A 27,893-nucleotide genomic window follows, 5' to 3' on the forward strand; every position below is an offset into this window, starting at 1 on the left:
AAAGGGAAAGTGCAGGAACCTGGGGGGCGCCCACATCTGAATGAGAACCATGACTTCACCACTGGGTGAAGCTGGGCAAGTCTTTTCCCTTCTCTGCACTTCAGTTTTCATCTTTAAAATCAGAATGATGCTATCAACCTCAAAGTGGTATTGTGAGAACCAACTGAGATGATCTGTGCAGAAGGGCTGGCACACAGACATACCCAGTCAAACTAAAAACTAAACTTCCTAACAAACTATTAGAAATGAAAAGCTCAGTTCCTTTCTCATTCCCTTCTTTTGTCCCTCAATTCCTTCTGATATGGCTGTTTATTGACATAGCTGCTTATTATGATTGAATAAGCTGGGTTAAGGGGAACCTCCCTGATGGTCCAGTGGTTAAGACTTTGTGCTGCCACTGCAGGGGGCACAGGTTCAATCACTAGTTGGGGAACTAAGATCCCACATGCCACATGGAATAACTAAAAAAATTTTTTTAAAAAGACGGGATGAGGGCATGCAAGGTGCCTACTGCTGGGCCAGGGGAGAGTCTATCCAGGGAGGAAAGGAGGCATCCACTGTTTTGATTCTCATTTTCTGCAATTTTTACTGGCTGGAGGAAGAGGTAGTTTATAACCTTGCCATTTATGACCATGGTTACAGTGGTGTTCATGGCCAGGAGAGTGGCATTTCAAACAAAGAGTATCTGTCACTCGTAAGGCCCGGTGATTACTTTACTATTATTTGTTGTGTTGTGTAACAGATCCCCACACTGTGTCATTCGGAGTCTCTCACAACTGCCTGGCTCCCACAGATGGTGTCTCCGCTTTTATTCTGCCCTACTTTCCCAGAATCTCGACATCTCCAGGGCCATTTACTGCCTCCTGACTCTCTCACACTTACCCTATTATGCTATTATCTTGCACCCAGCACTGGCTGTTTAATTTTCCACTTTCTGCCACGATATTATGGGCTCTGAGTTGCAGTTGCTTAGAGCAAGTCTGTCCGCTTGCTGTTTGTGTACTCCGCTGGGGAAAAGGGAGGTGTGGAGCATCCTTTTGTGTACACATTATCAGAAGAGAGACAATGCCAAAGCATTTCAGGGAGCGGGGAGCATCTTGATGGGAATGCCACTGGCAGAGGCAGAGGTGCAGCACTCCAGCTAAAATAATTAAAACCTATGGTTTAAAGTCACCACGTACCCCCCTAATATGTACACAATCCAGACTGAAAGGGAACATTAGCAATTAGCTGGGAAATTATCTTTACATGCATTCCCCTTAAAAAAATCACTTTGGAGTATTCACTTTCTAAAGCGGCTGTCTACAACTGTTTTTCTGTGTAGAAGGAATAGAAGAGAATCTGATGGTTGTTCAAATACAGTTCGAATTAAAGCTTGATTTCTAGGCAAAATTGTATCACCTGAATTATAGTCTTAATTCTGCAAACAATCTACCAAACTATTCAATGTCTTTGGGCTTCCACTTCCTCAACTATAACATGGGAATAACACTGCTTATCTTGCATGGTTTGGGGGAAATAACTGAAATATGTATAAGCTCAGGAAATCATGCTTGGCATCAGAGTAATAAATCTTTGCTCATCCCCCCTCCATTCCTTAAAACTCCAATTGGCGATCAATTCACACATAACTTGATCATGTAATTCCAATGGCTCATCTTTCCAGTTAAACTGGTTTCCATGGGGCTGGATCCATCCTATGTTATTCCATCCAGGGTCTCAGAATAAGGGTTCAACAAATATCAGTGAAATTAGGGACAAGTGGAATGATAAGCCTATAGAACAATTGGTGAGTTCAAAGGAAGAGAGGATCCTAGTTTTTCAAACTAGATTTTTCAGCCATAACCTCAAAGGATACCATTAATAATATAGTACCCTCTTCCAAAATGAGCTCTGTCTTCATTTTAGGTACAGGAAAGAGAGGGACAGAGGGGAGGGAAAAAGAAAAGGAGAAAAAAAGAAGGAAGGATGGAAGGTGGGAGAGAGAGAAGGAAGGAGGAACAGAAGGAGAGGAGGAAGACAGCCAACCCCTGGGAGCTTTGCATTTCAAAGAGCAACCTCTCACCACGCATCCTAAGCACAGTGCTCACAGAACAAGAATTAGTTTCACTACTAATACTCCTAAAGATATTTAAGAAGGAAATGTGATTGGGGAAAAGAGGGAGGAGATAGCCTCTAACCTCTAACTTCCAACAGCTAAACAGAAATGACTTTCAAATTCTCTGCCATTTTAATATAAGTGTTATTATTTACATTCTGGTAACAAAACACAGGGAAAGTGGACGGGGCTTTGCTGGACGCCCCAGAGGATCGTAATCAGGCACCACCTTTATTTACTGAGCACCTACTATGTGTTCACAGCTCAGCAGCCCAGAAACTAATTCAGATCAGCTTAGCCCCAGTGGGATAAAGTTGGAGCCATCCGTGATAAAGCTTGAATTAAACGCTTTTTTAGGAAGAAGGAACAGGCAAGCCGCCTCGAAAGGAAGGGAAAGGGCACCGGACCCCATTTGGGGAGGGACGTCTCGGTCTCCCCTCAAAGGAAGTCTTCTGGGTGGAACCCAGGTGCTGCTGAGGGGGGCCTGGCGGGGCAGTGGGGGATGAAAGGCTTTCTGGAGGCCCTCTGACCCCAGTCGTCCCACGGGAAATGAGCCAGGAGGCTGCTGGCTGGCAGACAAGCAGGTGTGCCCTTAAGAAGCCATGGAGATTAGCTGGGGCTTATCCAAACCTCTGCAGGAGGCAAATCTCTCCTGGCTCCTCAGGAGACCCCAGCGCTCCTCTGGCATCAAATAAGCCAGACGCAGAATGGACGTCAACTTGGCCTTTTGTGAACCCAGGCCCCGGCGCGGAAATCTGGACACCATCACACTCACCAGGGGCCCCAAGAAGGACGAGGTTTTGAAGAGGATGATTAGAAAAAGGAAGAGAGAGGAAAAGAAAGGACTGCAAGGCCAGAGCACGGGTAGATGAACCTCACTTGTGCTTGGATCTTTGCACTGGGATTGTTTTTGTCCCACCCCGGGTGGCTCAGACGGTAAAGAATTTCTGCCTGCAATGCAGGAGACTGAGTTTCGAGCTCTGGATCAGGAAGATCCCCTGGAGAAGGGAATGGCTACCCACTCCAGTATTCTTGCCTGGAGAATCCCATGGACAGAGGAGCCTGGCGGGCTACAGTCCATGGGGTCACAAAGAGTCGGACACGACTCAGTGACTAACATTTCGTCCCACCTACCCCGCCCCCCCACCAAATGTAACCAAAAGTTACTTCTTTCACTTGAAAATATGGTTTCAAGTTCCCTTTCTCAGGAGCCCTAGGGAAAGCAAATCAGCACTGTGACCAGAGGCAGGAGAGGGTGAGGGGGCCCCCATCAGTGAAAAATGCACCCACTTTACATCCAGGTCTAATGACGTGGGGAAGGCACTGGCTTCAGACCCAGCAGACGTGCACTGCAGTCCTGATTCTGCTGCGCATAAGCTGTGTGGCTCTGGAATAAGCACTTCACCTCTCGCATCGATTTTGTCATAAGAGGAGTCTAGTAGCGGCTCCTTCATGGAGCCATTTGAGCAGTAAACAGGATCATTTGTATAAATACATAACACAGGACCTAGCACCTAGAATGTGCTCAGTAAAAGCTAGTTTCATCCCTTTCTCAACAACCCAATTCTCTATATAAAACAGCACAGAAAATCTCTACTTTTTCACACTTGTGGAAACCCATTCCTAGTGAGGGTAAGTCACTTTTTCAAAGTATTCAGATGGAAATAGTGGAGGCAAGAACCTAGATCTCCCCAACGCCCTTGCTAGGCCTTGTTGATTGACTGGCACCATGAAGATAACCCAATATCCAGATTCAGACAGGTCCAATGATGGCCTTGGCAGAGGCAGACTCGGAGTCAGATATCAGTGCAACACAGTCCACCTCCTGCAGGATGTTTACCAGGGAGGCTGTAGTTGTAACTGCCCCTCACTCGGTGGAAACTGGCCCAGGAAACATGTAGGATGTATGGCATTTTGGATGTAGCATGGCATTCATCGTGTTAGCCAATGGTATAAATAGGAGCTCTCATATCTTTTAAGCTGGCTGTGCCACACACACATACAAGCATGAGACAACTGGCTCTGGAATACCGAGTTGCAGAGATGATGTCCTTGATTCAGACCACACAGCTATAATAGGAATTTTGTTTTCAATTCATCCTCTGCCCCTGTTGCCTACATGTGTGGCACAAGCAGGAACCTAACTGCAAAGGTGGCACAGTGGCTCTCTCTACCTGATCCTCAGGTCACTTCTCAGGCAGAAAGGTGCGCAGGAAGAGGCTGGATGCTGGCGAATCTTGTCTTTATTTCTTCCCAGAAGTGGCTGAATTTCATCTCTTTTTTGAAATGTTCCACTGCCAGTACCTGGGCTTCCCAGGTGGCGCTAGTGGTAAAGAACTCACCTGTCAAGGTAGGAGATGTGGGTGTGATCCCTGTGTCAGGAAGATCCCCTGGAGGAGGGCATGGCAATCCATTTCAGTATTTTTGTCTGGAGAATCCCATGGAGACGGAAGTCTGGCAGCTTGCAGTCCATAGGGTCACAAAGAGTTGGACATGACTGAAGCAATTTAGCATGCACGCACACACTGCAATACCTAAACTTTCATCATCATGTTAGGACTAGAAGGAGTGGTGGCTAAGAATACTCCTTGCAACAGAGGAGAGGTGGGTTCAATCCCTGGTTGTTCCCCAACCAGGGATCCACATGCCACTGGTCAACTAAGCCCTCTCACCACAACTACTGAGCCCACACGCCATGGCTAGAGAGTCACTACCACAACTAGAGAGTCACTGCCACAACTAGAGAGCCCTTGCCACAACTAGAGAGCCCTTGCCACAACTAGAGAGTCACTGCCACAACTAGAGAGTCACTGCCACAACTAGAGAGTCACTGCCACAACTAGAGAGCCCTTGCCACAACTAGAGAGTCACCGCCACGACTAGAGAGTCACTGCCACAACTAGAGAGCCCTTGCTATAACTATAGAGTCACTGCCACAACTAGAGAGTCACTGCCACAACTAGAGAGCCCTTGCCACAACTAGAGAGTCACTGCCACAACTAGAGAGCCCTTGCCACGACTAGAGAGCCCTTGCCACGACTAGAGAGCCCTTGCCATGACTAGAGAGCCACTGCCACGACTAGAGAGCCACTGCCATGACTAGAGAGCCTGCAGGCCACAATGAAACATCCCACATGGCGCAGAGAAGATTTCACATGCTATCACTAAGACTCAAGCAGCCAAATAAATAAATAAAACCAGGAGGAATCTTATATAAGCTCTCATTTTATAAACGAGAAAACTAAGGGAGAAACAGAGATGTGGGAATAAGCTTCTCAAGGCCAGTTAGCAATCCAGTGCCCACCTCCTTCAGTAGCTGACGCAGGATTTTAGGGACCCACATGGATGGCAGAACATGGGTGCTCAGTCACTCAGCTGTGTCTGACTCTTTTTGACCCTGTGGACTTTAGCCAGCCAGGTTCCTCTAAACATGGGATTCTTCAGGTGAGAATACTAGAATAGGTTGCCATTTCCTCTTCCAGGAGATCTTCCTGACCCAAGGATCGAACTCATGTCTCCTGTGGCTCCTGCATTGGCAGGCAGGTTCTTTACCACTGCACTATGGATGGTAGAACACCTTGTCTAATTGTTTCATCATGATGGAGCTCACCATGTACAGAGCTCATGAGAAAGGAACTAGAGGTCAAGTGTGATGAGAACACAATTAGTGTGACAAATATCCAAGCGTACTATTTGACATCCTCAAGGAAAAGTAAATAAATACAATACCAAAAAGCCCTTGAAACCTGTTTGACATTTTTATTTCAGAGATTTCTTTATGGGTCTCCAAGACAGTCTGTTCTAATTGTTATTATTATGAAAATCACAAATCACTATAAACATAGGCCTTAATTTAGTCTCATCATATCTGATAAAGTTGCTTCATTCAACTATAATTTACTGAGTACCTATCATGTGTCAGATACACCCTAAGCACTAAGAATATAAAAATGAACAACCACAGTCTCTGTGCTTAAGAAATTCACTGAACAGGAAGGGGTGAAAATGAGCACTACAGAAAGTATATCAAAGACCTAAATATAAGACCAAAAACTATCAAACTCTTAGAAGAAAATATAGGGGGAAAGTTTCAAAACAGGATTTGGCAATTATTTCTTGGATATAATACAAAAAGCCAAACAGAAAAAGAAAAAAATTAATCAGACTCTATCAAAATGAAATACTTCTATGCATTAAATGACATGATAAACAGAGTAAAAAGGCAACCCATTGAACCGAGGAAAATATTTACAAATCACATATCTGATAAGGGATCCAGAACATATCGAGAACTCCAACAGCTCCAGCACAAAACAAAGAACTCAATTCAGAAAAGGGCAATGGGCTTGAATAGGCATTTCTCCAAAAATGGCATACAAATGGCCGATAAACACATGCAAAGATGCTCAACATCACTAATTGTCAGGGAAATGCAAGTCAAAACCACAGTGAACTACTAGCTCACACCCTTTAGAGTGGCTACTATCAAAAAATCCGAAAGCTTAAGTGTTAGAAAAGATGTGGAGAAATCAGAACTCTTGTGCACCGTTGGTGGAATGCAGACACAAGCCAGTGTGGGAAACAGGGTGGTGGCGCCTCCACCAAAACTTAAAAATAGAATTGCCATTTGATTTCACAATCTCACTTCTGGGTACAAGCCCAGAAGAACTGAAAGCAGGGTCTTGAAGAGATACTTGTACATCCGCGCTTATAGCAGAGTGCTGCAAGATAGCCAAAAGGTGAAAGTGAAACAAGTATCCACCTGCAGATGAAAGGATGAATAAAATGTGATATATACATACAATGGAGTATTACTCAACCTCAAGAAAGAAGGAAGTTCTGATACATGCTGCAGTGTGGGTGAACTTTTGAGGACGGTGTGCTAAGGGACATAACCCAGCCACCAAAAAAGCAAATACTCTCTGATTCCAGTTCTATGAAGTACTTAGGGGACCTGTCATTCATAGAGACAGAAAGCAGAATGGTGGTTCCAAGGGCAGGAAAGGGAGGAAGGGGTGGTACTTGATCCATAGGAGCAGAGTTTCATTTCTGTGAGATGAAAAGAGTTCTGTGGATGGACTGAGGTGATGATAACAAGGCAATGTGACTGTACTTAATACCAGTGAGCTGAACAGAAAAATGGTTAATGATGGTAATTTTTATACTATATGCATTTTACCAAAATTTTTAAAAAAATACAAGCACTGTAATAACCATCATCAGCAAACTCATCAGGAGGCAATGTAAGGCTCTGGTACCCCAGCCACACTACAAGAGATCAGGCTAGGTGAGGGTCCAATAGAAACCACTCAAAAGAATGTTAAGACTCTAACCACTATGGAAACAGTATGGAGGTTTCTTTAAAAATAGACCTACTATATAACCCAGCAATCTCACATCTGGACATATACCCTGGGAAAGCCATAATTTAATAGATACATGCACCCCAACATTCATAGTAGAACTGGCTATCTACAATAGCCAGGACATGGAAGCAACCTAAGTGTCCATCAACATAGGAACGGATAAAGAAGATGTGGTACATATATACAAAGGAATACTTCTCAGCCATAAAAAGGAATGAAATTGGGTCATTTGTAGAGACATGGATGGACCCAGAGAGTGTCATACGAAATGAAGTCAGAAAGAGAAAAAAAATATATATATATACATATATACACACACACATATTTAACATATATGAAATCTAGAAAAATGGTATAGACTATCTTATTTGCAAAGCAGAGAGAGACAGATGTAGAGAACAAATATATTGATACCAAGCAGAAAAGAGAAGCGGGTGGTGGGAGGAATTGGAAGACTGGGATTGACACAAATACATGATTGATATTATGTATAAAACAGATAACTAATGAGGATACACGGCATGACACAGGGAACTCTACTTAACGCACTGTGGTGACGTGAGCGGGAAGGAACTGCAAAAGGGAGCGGATATATGTATGTATACATGTATATGTATGGCTGATTCATTCTGTTGAACAGTAAAAACTAACATAATAAGCAACTCTATCCCAATAAAAATTAATTTAAGAAAAAGAAGGTTAAGACTCTCTGAAAGTGTTGAACACTGAGAGAAGGGGGGAGTCCATGTGGAGTAAAGCTGGTCACCCGCAGAATCCTGCCAAGTCTTCCTTGCAGACAGTAAGCCTCGCCAGAGGTTTATAAAACCGACCATGTGAAACTTCTCCATTAACAGTCAGAAATCATTTCAAGTGTCATCACCACAGGAGAGACATAGTAGGACAAACTAAAATGTTTCAAATCATTAGCTTTTGCTTTTGACTGTTAAGAGGTTTTTGCTTTGTGTCCTCAGATGGGGACAACAGGTACTGAGAATCTCTAGTTCTTTTCTTTTAGAAGCTTGCTGGTAAGGACTTACCGGTCCTTTCTAAGAGGTCCTCGAGGCTATTGCTTCCACTTCAGTAGGGAAATTTTCCTGGAGGGCCACAGTCCTGGAGAGACGAGACCAACAGGATGTGGGACACCAACATCTCTATTGAGAGGGAAGAAAAGAAAGACAAATTACCAAAGGCAAAGCTGAAATGGCTTCCCTGAAGAGTCAACATTTATAAACTTCATGCAACTTCACAGGTGCCCTAAAAAAGTCACACCTCTATCCACAGTGGTTACCAAGCTCCCTTCATCTCTTGTTTGAGCTGAGAGCTGGGCTGAGATGGCGGCATAGAGAAATAAGATGAGACCCCTGCCTCCGACAATTTGATATCCTCATGAGTGAAAAGTGAAAGTTGCTCAGTCGTGTCCAACTCTGCAACCCCGTGGACTGTAGCCTGCCAGGCTCCTCTGTCCATGTGATTCTCCAAGCAAGATACACTGGAGTGGGTAGCCGTTCCCTTCTCCAGGGGGTCTTCCTGACCCAGGGACTGAACCCAGGTCTTCCACATTGCAGGCAGATTCTTTACTGTCTGAGCCACAAGGGGAGTCCTCATGAGTGAGAATGCATAAAGTATGAATTGCACTGTTACCATCCAGGATACACCTTCCCAGGTGGCTCAGTGGTAAAGAATCTGCCTGTCAGTGGAGGAGATGCAGGAGATGCAGGTTCCATCTCTGGGTCAGGAAGATCCCCTGGAGGAGGAAACGGCAACCCACTCCAGTGTTTTTGTCTGGGACATCCCATGGACAGAGGAGCCTGGTAGGTCACAGTTCACGGAGTCACAAAGAATCAGACACGACTGAGCACACACACACACAATCCAGGATATACTGGGTTTTTGTCTGCATAAACTAAAGGAAAGATGAGTACCTCTCCTCGTTCCACTGTCAGATGAGAAAGATAAACCTCAGAGAAACAAAAGGTTACTCGAGAAATGAGCTCCACATCCTGCATTTTGCTTGCTGAGGTGGCTGTCTCAAATTCTTGTTCCCTAGTAGCGAGTGTCCTTCTCCCTAGATGCCCAGTCTCTGTTTGGACTTGGTCAGAGCCCAAAGCTGAGGCTGACGGCACAGGATTCCCTCCCTTCCCCAGCCAGTCAGCCTCCCAGGAAGGAGACACTCCCTGTCCCTCTGGCCACAGAATACGCAGCCATACCTTTGATCGGAAAGGCCAGCAGCCTGCGAGTACAAATGGCGCACCGATCAGCGCCACCATTCAGACAGCGCTGTCTTCACGGATTAAACATGACACATCACAGTGACGATTCCGAGGCTCAGACAGACCTCACTGCCTGGCAGACTGGGTCAGCCGACTTCCCAGCCTGTTTCAGACACCCAAACAAATTAACACATGTTCCGTGGTGATACAAAATTGCGTTTCTGTGTGTGAGTGTGTGTTTCAGAGCCTCCGTGCAAGCGCACGATTGTCAATTAAATATTTATCAAACTCCTGCTGACCTACGAGAGGGAAGCATCATCCACTGGCTCTCAGAGCATCAGTATCAGCTGTTTTTAAAAGGCAGCTTCTCTTCTTGGTCAGTGGAACCTATTTAAACCTCAGTGAAGAGCCCTCACTATCTTTTGTACTGGATCCATCTACCAGGCTGAATGAGGCTTTTAGAACCAGCAAGAACCAGATGGCCCTCCAAGAGCATTTCTGAATGTTTGGATCTGAGTCATTTGTATGCGGATGTCTTCACAAAACAGCAATCTGGGTAACAGGCTCCAGGCTGAGTCCAGCTTTCCAGACAGCCCATCTTTGCCCACAATTGAGAAGACAAGCACAATATTGTAGGGTACCACAAAAATATTGCAGCGTTTCTTTATATGTGTAGCATCAAATACAGGAAGAGTCCCCATCAGGCTGTCACGACAATGTTAGTTCGCCACAACAACATCCCTTCCTGATAATTTTTCTTTTTCCCATTGCACCTACGATTTCTCCCCTGGCTCAGGCATAAAGCCAGCTTTGTAAATCAGCCAGCAGAGGGCACCTCAAAACTGGTGCAATAATCCAAATCACCGCAAACTCAGAGCCGAAAAAGATCTTAGACTAATCAAAATGGGCTCTGGCTTTATGATGTGCTGGGAGCTCCTAGCCAGAAAGAGGAGAGCCAGGGGACGGAAGAGATGGAGCCAGAAATGTGTTAGTTGATGGACCTGCTCATCTGAGGAAGAGGGAAGGCTGCAGAGAGAGTCCAGTATCAGAAATCCAAGGAGAGGGATAAACCTACTCCAAAAGTGGGAAATGATCAAAATGAAGGGGGTCAACCCAGCACCTCAAACTTCTCAGCATTTTCCCTAGAGAAGAGAAAACTTATGTTTTCACAAACACCTGCACATGGATATTTATAGAAGTTCTGTTTACAGCCATCCCAAACTAGGAACCATCCGAATGTCCTTCTCCCAGTGAGTGGATAAGCCAAATGTGGTATATCCATACAGTGAAAAGCCACTCAGCAATTTAAAAAGGACAAGTTACTGATATATATAACAACATGCGTGCTGTGCGTGCTAAGTCACTTTCAGTCGTGCCCAGCTCTTTGCAGCCCCATGGACTGTAGTCCACCAGGCTCCTCTGTCCATGGAATTCTCCAGGCAAGAATACTGGAGTGGGTAGCCATTCCCTTCTCCAGGGGATCTTCTCAACCCAGGGTTCAAACCCACATTTCTTGTGTCTCCTGCATTGGCAAGCAGGTTCTTTACCACAAGTGCCACCGGGGAAGCCCTACAACAATATGGATGAACCTCAAAGATATCACATGGAGTGAAAGAAACCATTCTCAAGAAAAAGTTCCATTAGCATGATTCCATTTGTAAGATATGTTCAACATCTCAGCATTGCCAGGGGCTGGGGGGAGGGGAGGGGATGACTACAAAGGAAACAGCACAAAACAATTTTCTGCAGTTGATATAACTGCTCTGTCCTGCTTTTGGTGATGATTACATGAATGTATACATGTGTTAAAATGCATTAAACTGTTCAAGAAAGTCTGTTTCACTGTAGGTTAATTAAAAAATAAAAAAATTTTAAAGGAAAAAACTGAGCCATAAAAGAAAATCAAAGGGGTAGAACTTGAGCGGCAGGATGAGATGCACAGATAAAGAGTGAGAACTAGGGACTTCCCTGGAGGACCAGTGGTTAAGACTCCAAGCTTCCACTGCAGGGGGTGCGGGTTTTATCCCTGGTAGGGGAGCCAAGATCCTGTGTGCCACACCATGTGGCCAAAAAAAACCAAACTTTTTTAAAGAGTGAGATCTAGTAATGTCTAGGCCCTTATCTAGAATGTAGGTAAAGCGCAGAGGGACAGAGCAGAGTTGGTCCCTGAGGACAGGCTGCTGGGGATCAGGTAAAAAGATCAGGTTCCCACTGCCAATAGGTTGAGGTGGGGTGTCCGCTAAACACCAGCAACGCAAGCAGAAGGGAGCCGAGGAGCCAGCTGGACCCACAAGGTGTGACTGAGCACAGAGGCTGACACTCAATGCTGCTGCAGCCCCAGGGGCCTGCTCAGCCCCAGGAGCCCCCATCCACGGCAATGCAGAGCCACCCCAAGGCACTGCCCCACCCCACTCACGGGTAAGGAGACTCACTGACTGTGGGCAGAGGCTTAGCTGAAAGGGCCAGTGATGGATAAAAGCTAGACAGATCTGCTCTAACCCCCAATACACAGATAAGAAACCTGAAAATGCAAAGCAACAGGAGTTCCCCAAGATCACACAGCTTGTGAGCATCCCCAGGGGTCCTGGACCCCAGCCCTGGACTCTTTTCCATTACCCACTGCATGACTCCCTCATCAGTCCTCTAGCCTGGGATGGCACTTCTTCTCATCTGCCCCAGGCAAGTGAGACCACATTTTCCACTTAAAAGAGAGCAAAACATAGGTGGCTCTATAGCTTTTCATGATGACACGTGAAAGAACTCACTACCTCCCTGAACCTCTTTATTTGTTGCTGTTACACTTATTCTTTTTTTCAGATGAAATATTCACTACCTCCTGTGTCTTAAGTTCTCTGTCAGGCTTCTCTGACCCATGCCATTAAATCCAATGATTTCACTGGATGATTAAAAAGACAAAGTTCTTACCTATCAAATCACCTCTTATGTCCTAACCACATTTTTCATTTCCATCAAGCATTGGAGAGCTCAGAAGAGAGATGACTATCATGGTTCCCTTGGATTGAATGTTATAAGAGAAATGCTTTGGTGGAAGAAGTTGAGGCCAGGGTTACTGGCCCAGCTCTGCTGATAACTGGATGTGAGATTTTAGGTATGCCACTTCCTTTCTTGAGACTGAATTTCCTCCTCTATACAGTGAGCTGGTTAGACTGGAAAATTATTAAGATACTTTCCAGTCCTGTAAAGTTATAGATCATGTGTAGTCTTTGTGTGTGTGTTTGCCTAGTAGTGTTGGACTCTTTTCAACACCATAGACTGTAGCCAGCCAGGCTCCTCTGTCCATGGATGTCCTGGGCAAGAATACTGCAGTGGGTTGCCATTTCCTCCTCCAGGGGATCTTCCCAACCCAGAGCTCGAATCCACATCTCTTGCGTCTCCTGCATTGGCAGGTGGATTCTTTACCAGTGTGCCACCGGGGAAGCCATTTAGTCTTAAGAGTAGATAGCAAACAACTAAACTGATATACAAAAGAATGGATACATTTCAATAATTCAATAAAAGTTTTTTGTGAGCCTACTGTCTTTTCAGGCTACACATTAGCCGGGAGGTATTTAACAACATATAAGAAATGATAACTGCCTTTAAGGACATACAATCTCATGGATCAAAATAAGAGTCTAGGTTTAAAGGAGCCACTGTTTCACTTGTCCTCATGTGGGTCATTTGTTTAACCTCTCTGAACCTATTCCTTCATCTGTAAACTGTGAATAATAATGGCTCCTTCTAGGAGTGAAAAATAAATGAGAGTATATTACGTTTTATTATTAAGTCATTTATATTACTGTCCTGCCCTCTTGAAACAGCATTTTTCTTTCTTACCCCATACTCTTTTTGCAAGTAACCTCCATTTTTAATCTCATCGCTCGAAATTGAATTTCCTATTAATGCTTTGAGATGCAACTCAAAGTTCATTTTTTTCACAGAGATGTATCTGCCTGCTCCAGCCAACACAAATCTCCCTTGTCTCTGGTTTTCTGTTGCCTTTTGAAAAACACCAATGTGGTGTTTTCTGTTGCCGCATGACTGACTTGGGTGTCGGTAGTTTAAATTCTCCTAAACTCCAGCTTGGGCTTCCCTGGTGGCTTAGATGGTAAAGAATTCACTTGCAATGCAGGAGACCTGGGTTCAACCCCTGAGTTGGGAAAATCCTTGCAGGAGGGCATGGCAACCCACTCCAGTATTCTTGCCTGGAGAATCCGCATGGACAGAGGAGCCTGGCGGGCTCAGTCTGAGTCTACAGACTCAGACATGACTGAACAACTAAGCACACAGGCTCCAGCCTACGTTACCAGCTGCCTCCAGTGACCTCAGACTCTACATGTTTCAAGTAGAATCCATAATCTTCTCAAAGACCTTGCTCTTCTCCATGGGTTCATTTCAGTTCATAGTTTCTCAGTTGCTTATACTAGATACATAAGTATTTGTTATGCTCCATCTCCATCACAGCCTCCTCCTATCCATCCCATTAATTCCAACTCTCATGCATCTCACATCATCCTTTCTCATCTCCATCGTCTCAGCCTTCCTGGAGCCTCTCTTGACTAGATTAATGCAATAGTGGAGGGAAGAATGTATCAACATCACCCAGTATGCTTTTCAAAATACCCCTATTAACGTTTTCATCTGCCCATACAGCATCTGAAATTTTAGTTGAGGGAAAAGACAGAAGACTAAGGGAAAAGCTAGGCTTGAGTCTCCTGCAAAAGTTTCCAGGTTATTCTGATACATTGCTCATCACTGATGAGAACCACTGTTTTAACCTTTCTCCTCCAATCCCTTCCCCCTCTACTCCCCTATAGAGTCCATGGAATTCTCCAAGCCAGAATACTGGAGTGGGTAACCTTTCCCTTCTCCGGGGGATCTTCCCAACCCAGGGATTGAACCCAGGTCTCCCGCATTGCAGGCAGATTCTTTACCAGCTGAGTCACAAGGGAAGCCCTCTTTACTGCTCAAATTACTTTTCAAAACCTCCAATTATCATGGCTCCTCACTGCCTTTCAGAAACAAGCAAACAAACAAGAGATTCTTTAGCCTGGCTTTCACGTTCTGGTTCCAGGCTACTTTCCTGGCCAGGATTCCCCCACTCCTTCCATGTCCCATGCATTCCAGCTGAAACAAACTCAGCCTTGTTCCTCTAGACATACCAGGCCTTTTCACACCCCAGGTCCTGATTCATGCCGCCTCATCTTCTTGGGATTCTCTTCTGCTCTCACCTCACTATCTTTGCCTGGGAAAATTCCACATGACGTTCAATGTTCAGACCTATGCCATCTCTTCCACAAAGTCATGACCAATTTTCATCCTCTTCCAGGCAGAATTAGTTCTTCCCTTCTCTATATCCCATTTCAATCTATCCACAGTGCCCATTTATTGAATAACAGCTCAGGAAGGCCACCTTTTTTGACTCTCTCTGAAAGGATAAAAGTACCTCCTCTGGTCCTCTTAGTAACTGTTTACACCTGTTTTATACTTATACCCTATTCTATTCCATGTGTTGGGGGGGTTGGTGGTTCATAATCTGTTCCTCTACTAATACAGACCATGAACTCCTCAAAGATAGACGCCATCCTATCCTTCTTTGATCCCCAGCACAACCAAGAGTATGGAATTTTACCGGGTGCTAGACAAATATTACTCCAGTCAAGATCCAGATTGGAGGGTCCGCCCTGGTGGTCTAATGGGTAAGACTCTGGGCTCCCAATGCAGGGGGCCCTGGTTCAATCCCTGGTCAGGGAACTATATCCCACAGGCTTCAGCTAAGACTCTGCAGGCCACAACTAGGGCCCAGCACAGCCAGATAAATAAAAATATTTAAAAAGAAAAGATCCAGATTGAATCTCGTCCCCTCAGTAAGCATTTACAGGCTCTAAGAAGTAGCAGTGCCTTCCCTCTGACACCACAGCATGCCACCAATACCACCTTCTATTGTCATTTATGAGTTCATAGCCTTACCTAAGACAATAAGTGGGAACCATGTCCTTATCTTTGTCTGACCTGTAACATGTTGTTCAGTGCCCAACAAATAGCTCTACCCACCAAGCTTCTGGAATAACTGAACTGAATTTACTGGCATTTCTTTCCAGGTGATAAGCTCTTCAAAGACCCTCACTGCATCTTTTATTACCCCCTCTCACAATTTCAATATCTCCTCCAGTCCTGGGTTGAGAGCAAACATTCAGCAAAATATTTATCCATGGACGCATTCTTCTTGAATATTCCTAAATAAGTTGAGGCCTGCTTGAGAGGGTGCAGTGTCCCTAATGGTTGTGTTTCCAAGAAAGGAGGAATTCAGTCTCGCAGTGACCATCTCCTAACTCTAATTGTTATCCTGTATATATCCTGGTATTTCATCATGGTTCATCATATCACTAGAAAGGTCACATCTGTCACTTTGCAATTCCCAGCTTATTTCCCTGGTCCAATACCAACCTCCCTTCTCTCCAGTTGTCCCCATGTGTTCATCACAATGGCATGCACCATATTAACTTCAACCAGGAGTGAAAATAATGCCTACTGATGTGATAAGTTCTAGTCCAACAAGGCTGAGGGTGGGATCACTGTTCAATGTATTCATAACACAGAGGCCAACTGGATAATGAAAAACATTCCTTTATCTACAACCGAATATTTCTTGAGTTTTGTTTTTAAAAACTAAAACATCGCAATACTTATTGAGGTTTGACAGAAAACAGCAAAATTCTGTAAAGCAATTATCCTTCAATTAAAAAAAATTAAAAAAAGAAACAAAACAAAACAAAAAATAACTCAATATCTCATTATTATCAAAACAATGAAGACACTGCACGGTATGTTTTATTTTAGGTAGTAAAAATAATCATGCTTTTAAAAAGCACTAACATGATAAAAGTTCTCTCTTTCTCCACTGTTTAAATAAAACAACACAAACATGGTCCTACAAGTCCATAAATTGCCCAACCATTCTCAAATGCCTAGGCACAACTTAGCTAACACCATCATTCAAAACATTAAGTTAGGAACCGAAAAACCAATGAGGAAATAGTTTTTCTGGAAGTTGGGAAGTTATATTAACTTGAGTTAAATAAAAAGAACAAACTCAGCATTGATCATAGCACATCAACTGAGAGGAGAGATGCCAAGCAAGGCTGCCACCATCATACATCACGATAGCAGAGATGTCAAAAAATTTTGGAGTTTCTTCCAGATAGGTCTAGGAATGAAATTACTTGGAAACAGAAAGTAATGACTGTGACATGGGATACTGGTGAACTTTAATCCACATTTTATCACCGTATTTAAGCATCCCCAGAGTCATGTCTATTTTAAAATTCTCTGATCTAGGATAGGTAATTTTCTTTCTGCAGTGAGATCATTTGTGTTATTAGCTGCAATGCATTATTCTAAGACTCCATCAAGAAGAATGAAAGGAAATCAGAAATTGAGGCAACAGTGTAGACTAGTCTTGTAAAATCTGACATTAGAAAAAAGACTGCTCTGGACTTGAATGATTCTGACTGATTATCCATACAACTGAAATTCACTGGTATAAGATGGAGTGATCTTGCATATCCAAAATGCCTAGTCCTAACACAAAAAGGAGAGGTCTTCGTTAAGGTCACCATGCTGCAGACTTGAGTTGTCATTTCAGATCATTTCTCAGATTAGCAGGAAGTGAAAAGAAATAAACATTTTGAGAAGTTTCAACACTTTTATCATTATCCACCCTAATGTCCACTAGTCCTTCTTTGTTAACACTTTATGTGCAAATAAAGCTCAAAATCACTCTAGATGTCTCAAGTGGACCAAACAGTTGATTCTCTCTACCAGGAAATTGGTTCCTGAAACCAATGAAGTGCATCATATTGAAACAACTTTTCCTTTTGATTGTGAGCTTCTTAGCACAGTCTACATCAAGGATCCCACCAACCACCCCAGAGCAGCCACTGAATTCCTCTACCATCTCAAGCATAACCTTGAAAAGTGATACATGCTGCCACAAGTCGCTGAACTGAGAAGCTAAGGTCTTTGTCTTGTAATTCAGCAGGATGTTTTTCTTAACTCTGGACAAGCCAAAGCTCTCTCTGGTCCTCAGTGCTTCCTTATGTATATTGTGTGTGGGGGGTGGGGGGAACAGTACAAAACTCTTCCAAAGTATGAAGATGAATTAGATTGTGATAGTCAAATGACTTCAGCTTTTTGGGAAAAGATTTTGCAGCAGTAATAGTAACCTGTTTCCTCCAAGCCGTGGAAAAATTTTTCTATGAGTTCTTGATTTCTGTTTGGGTGAGCTGGTTTCATGGGGTCATGGCACTGGTGATTCCTGTTGGGCTTTTAGTTCTACTTTGCGAGTGGCTGGGGCAAGGGTGGGACAAGAAAACCCAAAGGGATGGGGACTAGCAAAAGGGACTGAAGGGTAGAGAGGCATTACAAAATTGCTCCCTTTTTGAGGAAAGGCTGATCTCAGATTCCCTTTTAATTTATTTTATTGAAGTATACAGTTGATTTCCAATGTTAGGTTAATTTCTGCTGTACAGCTAAGTGATTCAGTTATGCATATGTATCCAGGCTTCCCTGGTAGCTCAATGGTAAAGAATCCGCCTGCAATGCAGGAGACCTGGGTTCGATTCCTGGGTCAGGAAGATCCCCTGGAGAAAGCAGTATAACCCACTCCAGTATTCTTGCCTGGGAAATCCCATGGACAGAGGAGCCTGGCAGGCTATGGTCCATGGGGTCGCAAAGAGTCAGACATGACTAGCAACAAACACTTTCATTTTTTTTTTTCATTTTCATATATATATACACACATACATATATATATATACACACACACAGACACACACATAAATATATATATACATACATACATCCTTTTCATATTCTTTTCCATTATGGTCTATCACAGGACACTGAATACAGTTCCCTCTTTAGCTTTCTTTCTAATACCCTCCCACAAACTTTCTTGCTGGCAGTTCTGGGGCAGGCATTTTTACACTTCCTCTTCCATCCTTCCAGACTGACACTTAGAGAAGTGAGTACAGGAGGAATTGTATCCAAATCATCTCTTCCACAGAATTTCACATTAAATGAACATGGGGAAAAAATCCAATCCTGTGGTAATGTTCTCTTAGGACATTCTTGGGAGTTTTATGCTGTCCTTAAAACACCAACTGTCAAAATAAGATAATGGTTTTTCAAGGAAATCCCAAACATCCACAGTTAGCCTAGCAAGTTTATATAAATGGAAGAGTGTCTTCATGTCCCCCAGCTAAAAAAATATATCTGGGGAGAAAATAGAGCTTCATCGAAGCATCATTCCATATCGATGAAATCCTCATTTTCCACATTTGCTTATTTTAAAATCCAACTCCTTTAAAATCCAACACCACATCCAAGTGCTACCTCTTTGCTATTTTAACAAACCCTTACGAGCTTTCTGTTTGCTTCCCAAAATATCACAAGAACAGTTTGTTGTGCTGGTTCATTAGCAAAACGAAGGCTTTCTTCATTGCTAATGTGTGTCACGTTTCTTACGAGGACTAGGAACCCTACATTGCAAAGGAAGTTAAATGAGCATTTTCTCTCTAAAGGCCTTATACAGTTAAGTAGAGGAAGGTGTGCTATTTATTTAAAAGTGGGGCAGGCAGGTGGGATGCATGAGACAAGTGCTCGGGCCTGGTGCACTGGGAAGACCCAGAGGAATCGGGTGGAGAGGGAGGTGGGAGGGGGGATCGGGATGGGGAATACGTGTAAATCTATGGCTGATTCATATCAATGTATGACCAAAAATAAATAAATAAATAAAAATTTTAAAAATAAAAAAAGAAAAAATAAAAGTGGGGCAGGGCTTCCCTGGTGGCTCAGTGGTAAAGAAACCGCTTGCCAATGCAGGAGAGGCGGGTTCAATCCCTGGTCTGGAAGATCCCATACGTCATGGAGCAACTAAGCCCATGCATCACAACTACTGATTCTACACTCCAGAGCCCAGGAGCCTCAACGACTGAGCCCACGTACCACAAATACGAAGCCCTAAGGCCCTGGAGCCCATGCTTCACAAGAGAAAAGCATGTGCAGCAATGAAAGACCCAGCACAGACAAACATTAAAAGGTGTGTGTTGGGAGTGGTAAAGGGGAAGGCAGCTCCACTTTGTTCTCTCAATTTGGAGGGGAGAAAACTCTGAAAAGGTTTACAGAGTGATGAACCCTGAAAGATGTGTCAGCTACTGAAGTGTAGCATCTCAATGGAGTATATGCTTCTGAAAAGGAAACTGTTTTAATGAATGAGGCGGTTGTAGGTGAGTTTCATATTTTGGACCATACACTGCCATTTTAGTGGTTATTTTAAATCAGCCTGCAGGCATATGGGTGAAGAGAAGTAGAAGCTACATCCTACTCTAGCTGTGATATACACACACCTGTGACCCTTTGTTTGATTCTTGTTAGGTTGTTCTAACATGCCAAAGATGCTACTTTTCCCCTTTAGTTTTTAAAGATGTTTGTATTTTTAGGACCCGGGAGATTTAAGACACAGATAGTATTTTGACCACATTGTGCTCAATATGTAACATATGAGAAGTAGGGTTTCCATTTTCAAGAAAAGCCCAGGTTGGGTCTTCTGCATGATTCGGAAGTTTAACATCAACTGGAGCAACTACAGACTATTGTGTGAAATATTTGGATTAATGGCTGAACTTGAACCTGTGCCTTTAAAATATCTGGAGATTGACCTTGGCCACAAGCTTAGCTGTTCCTTTTAAGTTGATCCAGCAGGAATTAGCTATCTGCAGGGGACACAGGCTGAGAGATGGGGTGCCCTCCAAGTCTGTTCTCCCATGGGGATGAGCATTCCTCCCAGCTCCATGGAGAGCTACGCAGTGCCGCAGTCCAAAAGGGACTGGTTTGTACTACTTCAGTCATTGAGACCCTGAGCCTTTCATGAACCTCTTTGTCTTTGGTATTTTCAAGTGGAAATGCTAGCCAGCCTTTCGATACTTGTCATTTTCCCTTCATTTCCCCATTTACCAAAGAATTGGTCACAAGTTGGAGCTCCCCGTTTCTTTCTGCCCAAAACGCTCTGAACAAGTTAGCAACACCAGTTTCCCAGGACACAGGCATTGGCAACATGTGTTTAAAATTTGACTTTGGAATCAACCCCAAGTGGACTGCTCCTTGGAAAAGATATGCTTTATCACAGATAAATTCTCCTTGTTCACAATTCCTGGCCTGGAGTTGCTGTAGGTTCATGTAGATGTGTGCTGGAAATTAAACAGTGTGCCGCCAGGGTGGCCGCAATTAAATTCAGACTTGCATTCAAACCATGGCCCGCGCTGCATTTCTTGGAGAAGTTAGATTTCTATAGACATTTCAGAATGTCTCTTCACAAAAGAAGGAGGCAGGGTGGCTGGGCCCAAGTCCCCTAAATCAAGGCAATGAAAATGGGCAGGAAGAGAATGTATTTGCAGGGTGCCAAAGTAGCTGTTCATAAGAGTGAAGGTCTCATACTTCCAATTTAGGGTGTTTTCTTATGGAACCCAGAAGGTATTCTACTCTGACATTCACATGCAGACTACAATCATTATTTGGAAAAGAAAGAAATCATGAGCTCATACTGAACGTCAACCCAACAGCATGTGTCATAAAATGGAATGGCTCTTCAAAAGAAAGAACAACCTCTTCTGCATGCAGATATACTCCCGTTAGACTTAAAATACATTTTGGAATTGAAATGCTGAATTGTAGCAAATTCTGACAACAGTCAGGAGTCCTGGGCTCATGCCAGAAGTTAGATAGCTTGAGGGGAAAAAAAAATCAACTTAGAATAACTTTTTTCTAGATAATTATAGATAGTATAGTATTTAGAAGGGGAAAAAAAACTATGGAGAACTAATATAGGTATGTGATTTTTCTAAGCTAAAATAAAGGCAAATATGTTTTTTAGCAAAATTTTGTGAAAATGGAATTCAGATTTAATCTGCCTTCTGATTCCTTCTACATGGAATCAGTTTTCATCACTTTTATTTATTTGAAGAAATACAAATCATAGGAAGCTAAAATCCCTGGGAAAAAGTTCCAGGATTTTCATGCTATGTCAAATGCCCATTTGAAATACTGTACTGAAAATCTATTTTGAGAGTGTGACTTTGTAACCTTTGACAGCTTTGTGAGTTATCAGAGGAGTTGGCCCAACTAGAAGGCAATCACTTGGGCATAAATATCACCCAAAAGAACAGCTATGGTTAGTTTAGGTGCAAAACAGCATAACCCCAAGATTTAAAGCCATACAAACGATAGTCAAAAACCAGTTTTTGTAATCTACATTGGAAAAGTTACTATGTACATTTCACATGCAAGCTTAAAAGACAATCACCAATTCAGGCTGAACTGATTTCAGCATCTGAGTAAATCCCAAACAGCAGATCTGGCCTGGCTTAAAATGTCCATCCAGTTGTGGAGCCGAATAGAAAATAAACACGTGGAATGCCTGACAGAGACATGAGTCTTGTCTCATGATTTTTTAAAACTGAAAATGCAGCCGGAAACACACACAACCACGGAAGTCCTTGTGAAGAAACTGCCTTTGGCATCTAGGCTGGAGCAAATGAGCTCCAAAGACCCCCGCCCCTCACTCTTCCACCAGAACCCCCCATTCTTGCTGTATTTCCTAATTTTGTGGACCGAATTGCTAAACTGTTTCTTAGAACAGCATGCAAAAGAAATAGCTACCCTCTGCTACTCTACAGACTCTTGCAATTTTTTCCCTCCTCCTGGACACAGGCCACTAGTAAGGGAAAGACTCAGGGGAAAAAAAGCAGAGCAGTGAAAGCAAAGAAACAATAGACAACGGTGGCTTTGACAAAGCCTTCCCTCGACCCTCTTTCTGCTCCTGCTGTGACTCTTGCTTTTAAGAGTAAGGGCGGCTGCCATCGGATGCAGGGACAATGCATGGAGGAATACAAGGCAGGGGGGAAAAAAGGAAATCAGGTGAATTCAGAGCTAAGATGGCAGGGCTCTCACCTTTTCTTGGTTTGCATGTGTGTGCGTGTGTTTGTGAATACTCTGGACGGAGACTTCCTGCCGAGAAGAAATAAAAAAGGGTGTCTGCATTGTTGGATGATTCTGAAGGCTTCTACATTTGTACATGCATTTTAGAACTATTTGCAGGGGTATACTTGTTGTCAGCCATCTCTCTCCCACCCCACCCCCATCCTCTTCTACGTCCTGTGGTCTCCATCGCACCTCTGTTAGTATGAAGACTTTCTGCCCATGTAAGTGCGAGTGTGCATTCCTTAGTGTTTGAATCAAGACCCATATCTGCATGCAATTCTAATCTGCGGAGTCCACAGTGGTTAGTAAGACTATCAATTAGTCAGCAATAGCAGAGACCCTCATTGCCTCTGAAGGAACAAAGGTAGAAAGACAAGCAAATACTCCAGTACCAGGATCTTGCTGGATCCCGGGAAATTGCTGGCTATGAATAACAGCATCTTTCCCTGTTTAACTCTCAAATCCATGTAACATGACAGGATATTAATGTATCCAGCTGCATAATTAGGCTCAGAGTGTCTAAAGGCATACATGTTTCTTTGACACAACTGGGAATAAAATGTATTAAGCTGAACTAAAAGGAAATACCTGATTACAAATAAGAGCTTATGACACATTTGATCCATGCTCCATTTCAATGAACTGCCACTAGAACTTAACTCTACGGTAGAGTTCTTTGTCCATTTCAGTGCCTTCTGTGAAATAAACCAATAAAGTAATGAGGAAAGGAGGAGAAGGAAGTATTCAGCCATGGAAAAGTATATAAGAAGACTAATTCTTCTCCACAATAGATGAAACTGTTCTGGTTTAAATTCAAATCTGGATTTTGTTTAATATTGGGTGGGTTTCTTTTGGAGCGTGTATATGTGTGTGTACATGTGTGTGGGTGAGTATATTTTTTCTATTTGCACATCTTGTGTATATCAGCTTATACTGGATGTATCCTGCTAACCATCTGAAACAATAGAAAGAATTCTTTTCTCTCATTTTGCAGAAACCTCAAAAAAAACTAATCTTTGTAAAGGCAAGGCTTTGCCTTTCAATTTTCAAGGCCATCAAAATATTGTTAACTTGAATATGTAAGAGGAAAGAGGGAGGAATAAGTAACTGTTGATCTTACTTGCTTTTGCACAGGGATCATTGCAAAGGGAGTGGTGTACTTTGTTTCTGGTGTGATCTGTGATTTTACTCTTCTTTTCTGGCCCATAAAAAGCTGCATTTCTTTCCGCAGCACTTGTTAGAATTGAAATTATTTTCCAGTAAGGTATGGGAGCTGTCATGAAGGTTAATATATTTTCCTAACTCTGTAAATAAGACACGATGTCTCACCTGAAGACATACATTTACAGCCACACTGTGACAGGGTCTCCAAGAATCCACCTGATTTCCCTGTGCTATGGATCTCTTCTCAGGACTATCACTCTAAAGAGTCATTTCTGTTTGCTTTCTTCCTGGACAAAATTATTTCAACAATCATGTTACCCCCTTGTAACCTGGGAGGCGACTGCAGAAGCTGAGAAATTTGGAGATAACATTCAAACAGAAAACCCCACTGAGCTGCAGGAACAGCATGAAGAATCTAGCAAGCTCTGGAAATGAGGAGAGGTGGTAGAAATCAGGAGAAAGCAGGTCCCCATCAAGATAGAGCACAGGTAGTGAGGGAGGCTCATGACCCACCCCCCAACACACACACACCACCACCCATCAAACCCTGTCACTTAAGACAGAAAAAAAAAAAAAAATCCTAACCATGTCGAGAGAGGGGAAGGGAAATGGTGCTAAATAGCTGGAGAGGTGACCCACCGTCCTGTTTGCTCCTTGGCTCTTGCCGAAGGGAGTAACAGCCACCGCAGTGACAACGGAGTTGAAATGTGCCAAGTGCAACCTCTGCCCCGTGCTCTCTGCCTCCCGAAAAGGCAAGAAAAGCGTGGCTGGGACAGAGCACAACAGAAGGAGCAGGCACCGTCAGCAAGTCACAGACTCCATCCGCACCGGCTGGTCTCTGAAAGCCCTGCGTCGGGGGTCCCGTTCACAGGCAGCGAAGCAGCAGAGACAATGGCAAATCAAAACCCTGGCAGGGCTGCTGGGATCATTTAATCTCTCACTCCAGCATCTAGACGGGGACAGCAAGGAACACAGGCGACAGCTCCTTCACACCGAGGCGCGAGCATATGCCTGCCTCTCTGAGGATATATTTTTAGACACAATATCGGGGTAAGGCAGTCTGTGCACTCAGCGGCAGTATTCACATCCGAACGTGGGAGCAGCCTCTTTCTCACTCTCAGAGGAGCTGAAGATCAGAGGAAGCAGCCCACATTTCTCACCAAGCCAAAGGTCAGTGAAGAGGACCCCGAACCGCAATCCATTGTCTCTGCACTCAGACCATGAAATACATTTTCAAGATGTGCTCCAGAACGAGGTCATGCCATGTGGCCATTTGCTCACTTCATATCTTTCCATGGATGCCTTATTCTACCATCCAAAAGTACAACCAGAAGCAGCATTTGCACCTTGAGAAATACCACATCTGAATGCCACAAACTAAGGATGAAAAAATATTTGGCAGGACGTGTATTATGAGTATAACATGTCCTAAACTTCAAAACTTCTCCAAACAACGTTTATTAAAAGCAAGCGACAAGACGAGTGATGTCTTCTGTCATGTCGACGTGCTTTGAATCTGAGTGTTCCTCCCGTTCACGTCAAGCTTCAAACATTTAAAATAATAAACAGGAGAGAAAAATAGCCCAGCTCATTAAAGCATAAGCAAGAAAGCAAGGAGACCAGCTCAGCCTTTGCAAATAAATCAGACATAATCTGATATGCTTTTGTTTGAGCCTGGGAATTTTTCGTACACATAGAGGATTAAAATATTTTAAAAGATTCCTTATTAAATATGTATGTGGACATATCTGTACATGTATAAAATTCCCAAGTTAATTTAAATTTATGGGAGAAATTCAAGGGATTGCAGGTCCAACAACCCCGAAAGAAAATAACCCTAAAAAACAATCTCTGACCACATAACCAATCTCTGAAGTTTCACACACCACAAAAATGAGATGGTTGCAATGGTGATGAATGAAAATAATGTTTCACAACCACAATATTCCAAATAAAAGTACTTAAAACAAAGAGCAAAATGTCCACTTCCTTATTTTTGAGTCAAAATTTGTTTCTGTCAGAATTGTTCTTTTTTTTTGTAAATGTCATATATGTGGTATCTATAAAAGGGAGGTACAAAATAGATTCTTGCCAACTCTACAAATAAGCAACCTGAGTGTTGGTTTTCCTTTAAGAGTAGAAACAGTTTATAATTTCACGTTGTAAATCTCACTAGGGCTGAGTGCTCTCACAAGGACTGACAAAGAAAGAAGAATTCACGTCAGACCAACAGGCCGCTTTCGGTCAGTTTCCTGCAGCGTTCTTCCAACAGATTTGGGCCAAAACAAACATAGAACCCTGAGCTGAACCATCCATCACATTTTCCCAGTCTTTCAATTAATGACACTGCAATCAGATCGATAGGATGTAATAAGAAAGGAGCTTTGTATTTCTATACCTATTAATTCGCTGAGTAACTCCAGCAGTAAAACGTGACTTGAAAGGAAAAACACTCAAGGAAAATGAATTCTCTTAGCATATTGAACAAGGACTCCCTGACCCAAAACTGAACACTGATGTTTCTACCTTCCAACCAGGGTTACTAGCATCCAAAATTAGTCTACTTGGTCAGAAGCAAGCTTAGTTTTTTTTCTAAAGAGTCTCTGAAGTATTCTCACAAGGCCACAGGTTGGTCTAGTTAAATTGGTTGTTTCAGAGAGTTTTAGAACAAACATCCTTGAAATGCAAGACAGAGACAGGGCAGCCATCACTCTCTGCTTCTTAGCCCAACCAAACTGCTAAATTTGTGGTCCTAGTTTTTGAGGGCATTCTGTAGAAAGGAATTAGACTTAGGGAGAGGGAGACAGGGAAAGAATGATGAGAATGCTAATGATGGTCGGCATTATTAATCCCAAATCACTGCCTTGGTTGGAAACAATGTGAACAGCACCAGACAGGAATAAAACATGGTGCCCGATCCTCTCTGTTTATCACCACAGACAGAGGACTCAAGTATGAGTTCTCTGTGGGAAGGAGGCAAAGAAAGCTTGTTCCAGGATGTTCTCCAGATTCACGTGCCTATCTACATCACAGGGCTAGCAGGGGTGAGCAGTGACTCCCTGAACTCAGGCGCGGAGAGTGAAACCATAGTTCCCAGGGCCTGGGGGTCAGGGAAATGGGAAGAGGTGAGTCAAAGGGTACAAACCTCTAGTTAATAAGACAAGTAAGTTCTGAGGATCTAATGTGCAATACGGTAACTATAGCCAACAGTACTGTACTGCATACTGGAAATTTGCTAAGAGAGTAGACCTAATTGGTCTTACAGACAAAAATGGTAAATATGTGGGGTGATGGATATGTTAATTAGCTTGACTGTGGTAAACACTTTATAATGTATGGATATATCAAATCATCACATTGAGCACCTTAAATACATACAATTTTTGTCAGTTATACTTCAATAAACCTGGGGGGGGGGGCAGGGGGCGGGGGGAAGAGAGCAGAAATCAGTGACTTCAGTCCTAAGAAGTAGACGCTACAGAATAAAGGTTACTATGGCATTGAATCAACCACTGGTGTAGTGAGAGGAGCATAGGCTTTGTTGCCAGACAAACCAGGGCTTGAATCTCATTTGTATTATAGTAAGCATCTCTGAACCTTGGGTTTGTATTGGTACAATAGAGATCCTACCACTTACCCCCAGGGCTGCTATGAAGTTGAACGAGATAATGTACCTAAAGCACATGGCACAGACTAGCTAACCCTTTCTCCTCCCAGTTCTCAGACTGCTGCATGTAAAACAGCAATAAAAATGTAAGCTTACTGGGGCTTCCCTGGTGGTCCTATGGTTATGAATCCACCTTGCCAGGCAGGGTGGGTTTGATCCCTGGTTGGGGAACCAAGATCCCACATAACACGGGGCAACTAAGCCCATGTGCCACAACTACCAAGCCCATACACTCTAGAGTCCATGCTCTCTGGAGCCCATATGCTACAATGAAAGATCCACATGATGTAATAAAGACCCAATGCAGCCAAATAAATAATCTACATGCTTAAAAATATACACATAAGCTT

General features: G+C 43.3%; 1 protein-coding gene across 11 annotated transcripts in view; it reads right to left on the reverse strand.

Moving 5' to 3' along the window:
- LOC122449730 overlaps positions 1 to 27,893 on the reverse strand; it is a 366,628-nt gene that overhangs the window by 202,669 nt on the left and 136,066 nt on the right. For 10 of the 11 annotated variants that reach the window (XR_006272003.1, XR_006272008.1, XR_006272007.1 and 7 more), the window contains exon 2: positions 8,502 to 8,615. The gene's annotated coding sequence lies outside the window, so the exon portion shown is untranslated. Of the gene's footprint in view, positions 1 to 8,501; positions 8,616 to 24,515; positions 25,253 to 27,893 lie in introns of those variants that run through there. The other variant, XR_006272002.1, reaches the window with a different exon arrangement.

Source organism: Cervus canadensis, chromosome 11, assembly GCF_019320065.1.
Source record: "Cervus canadensis isolate Bull #8, Minnesota chromosome 11, ASM1932006v1, whole genome shotgun sequence".
Classification (NCBI taxonomy): domain Eukaryota; kingdom Metazoa; phylum Chordata; class Mammalia; order Artiodactyla; family Cervidae; genus Cervus; species Cervus canadensis.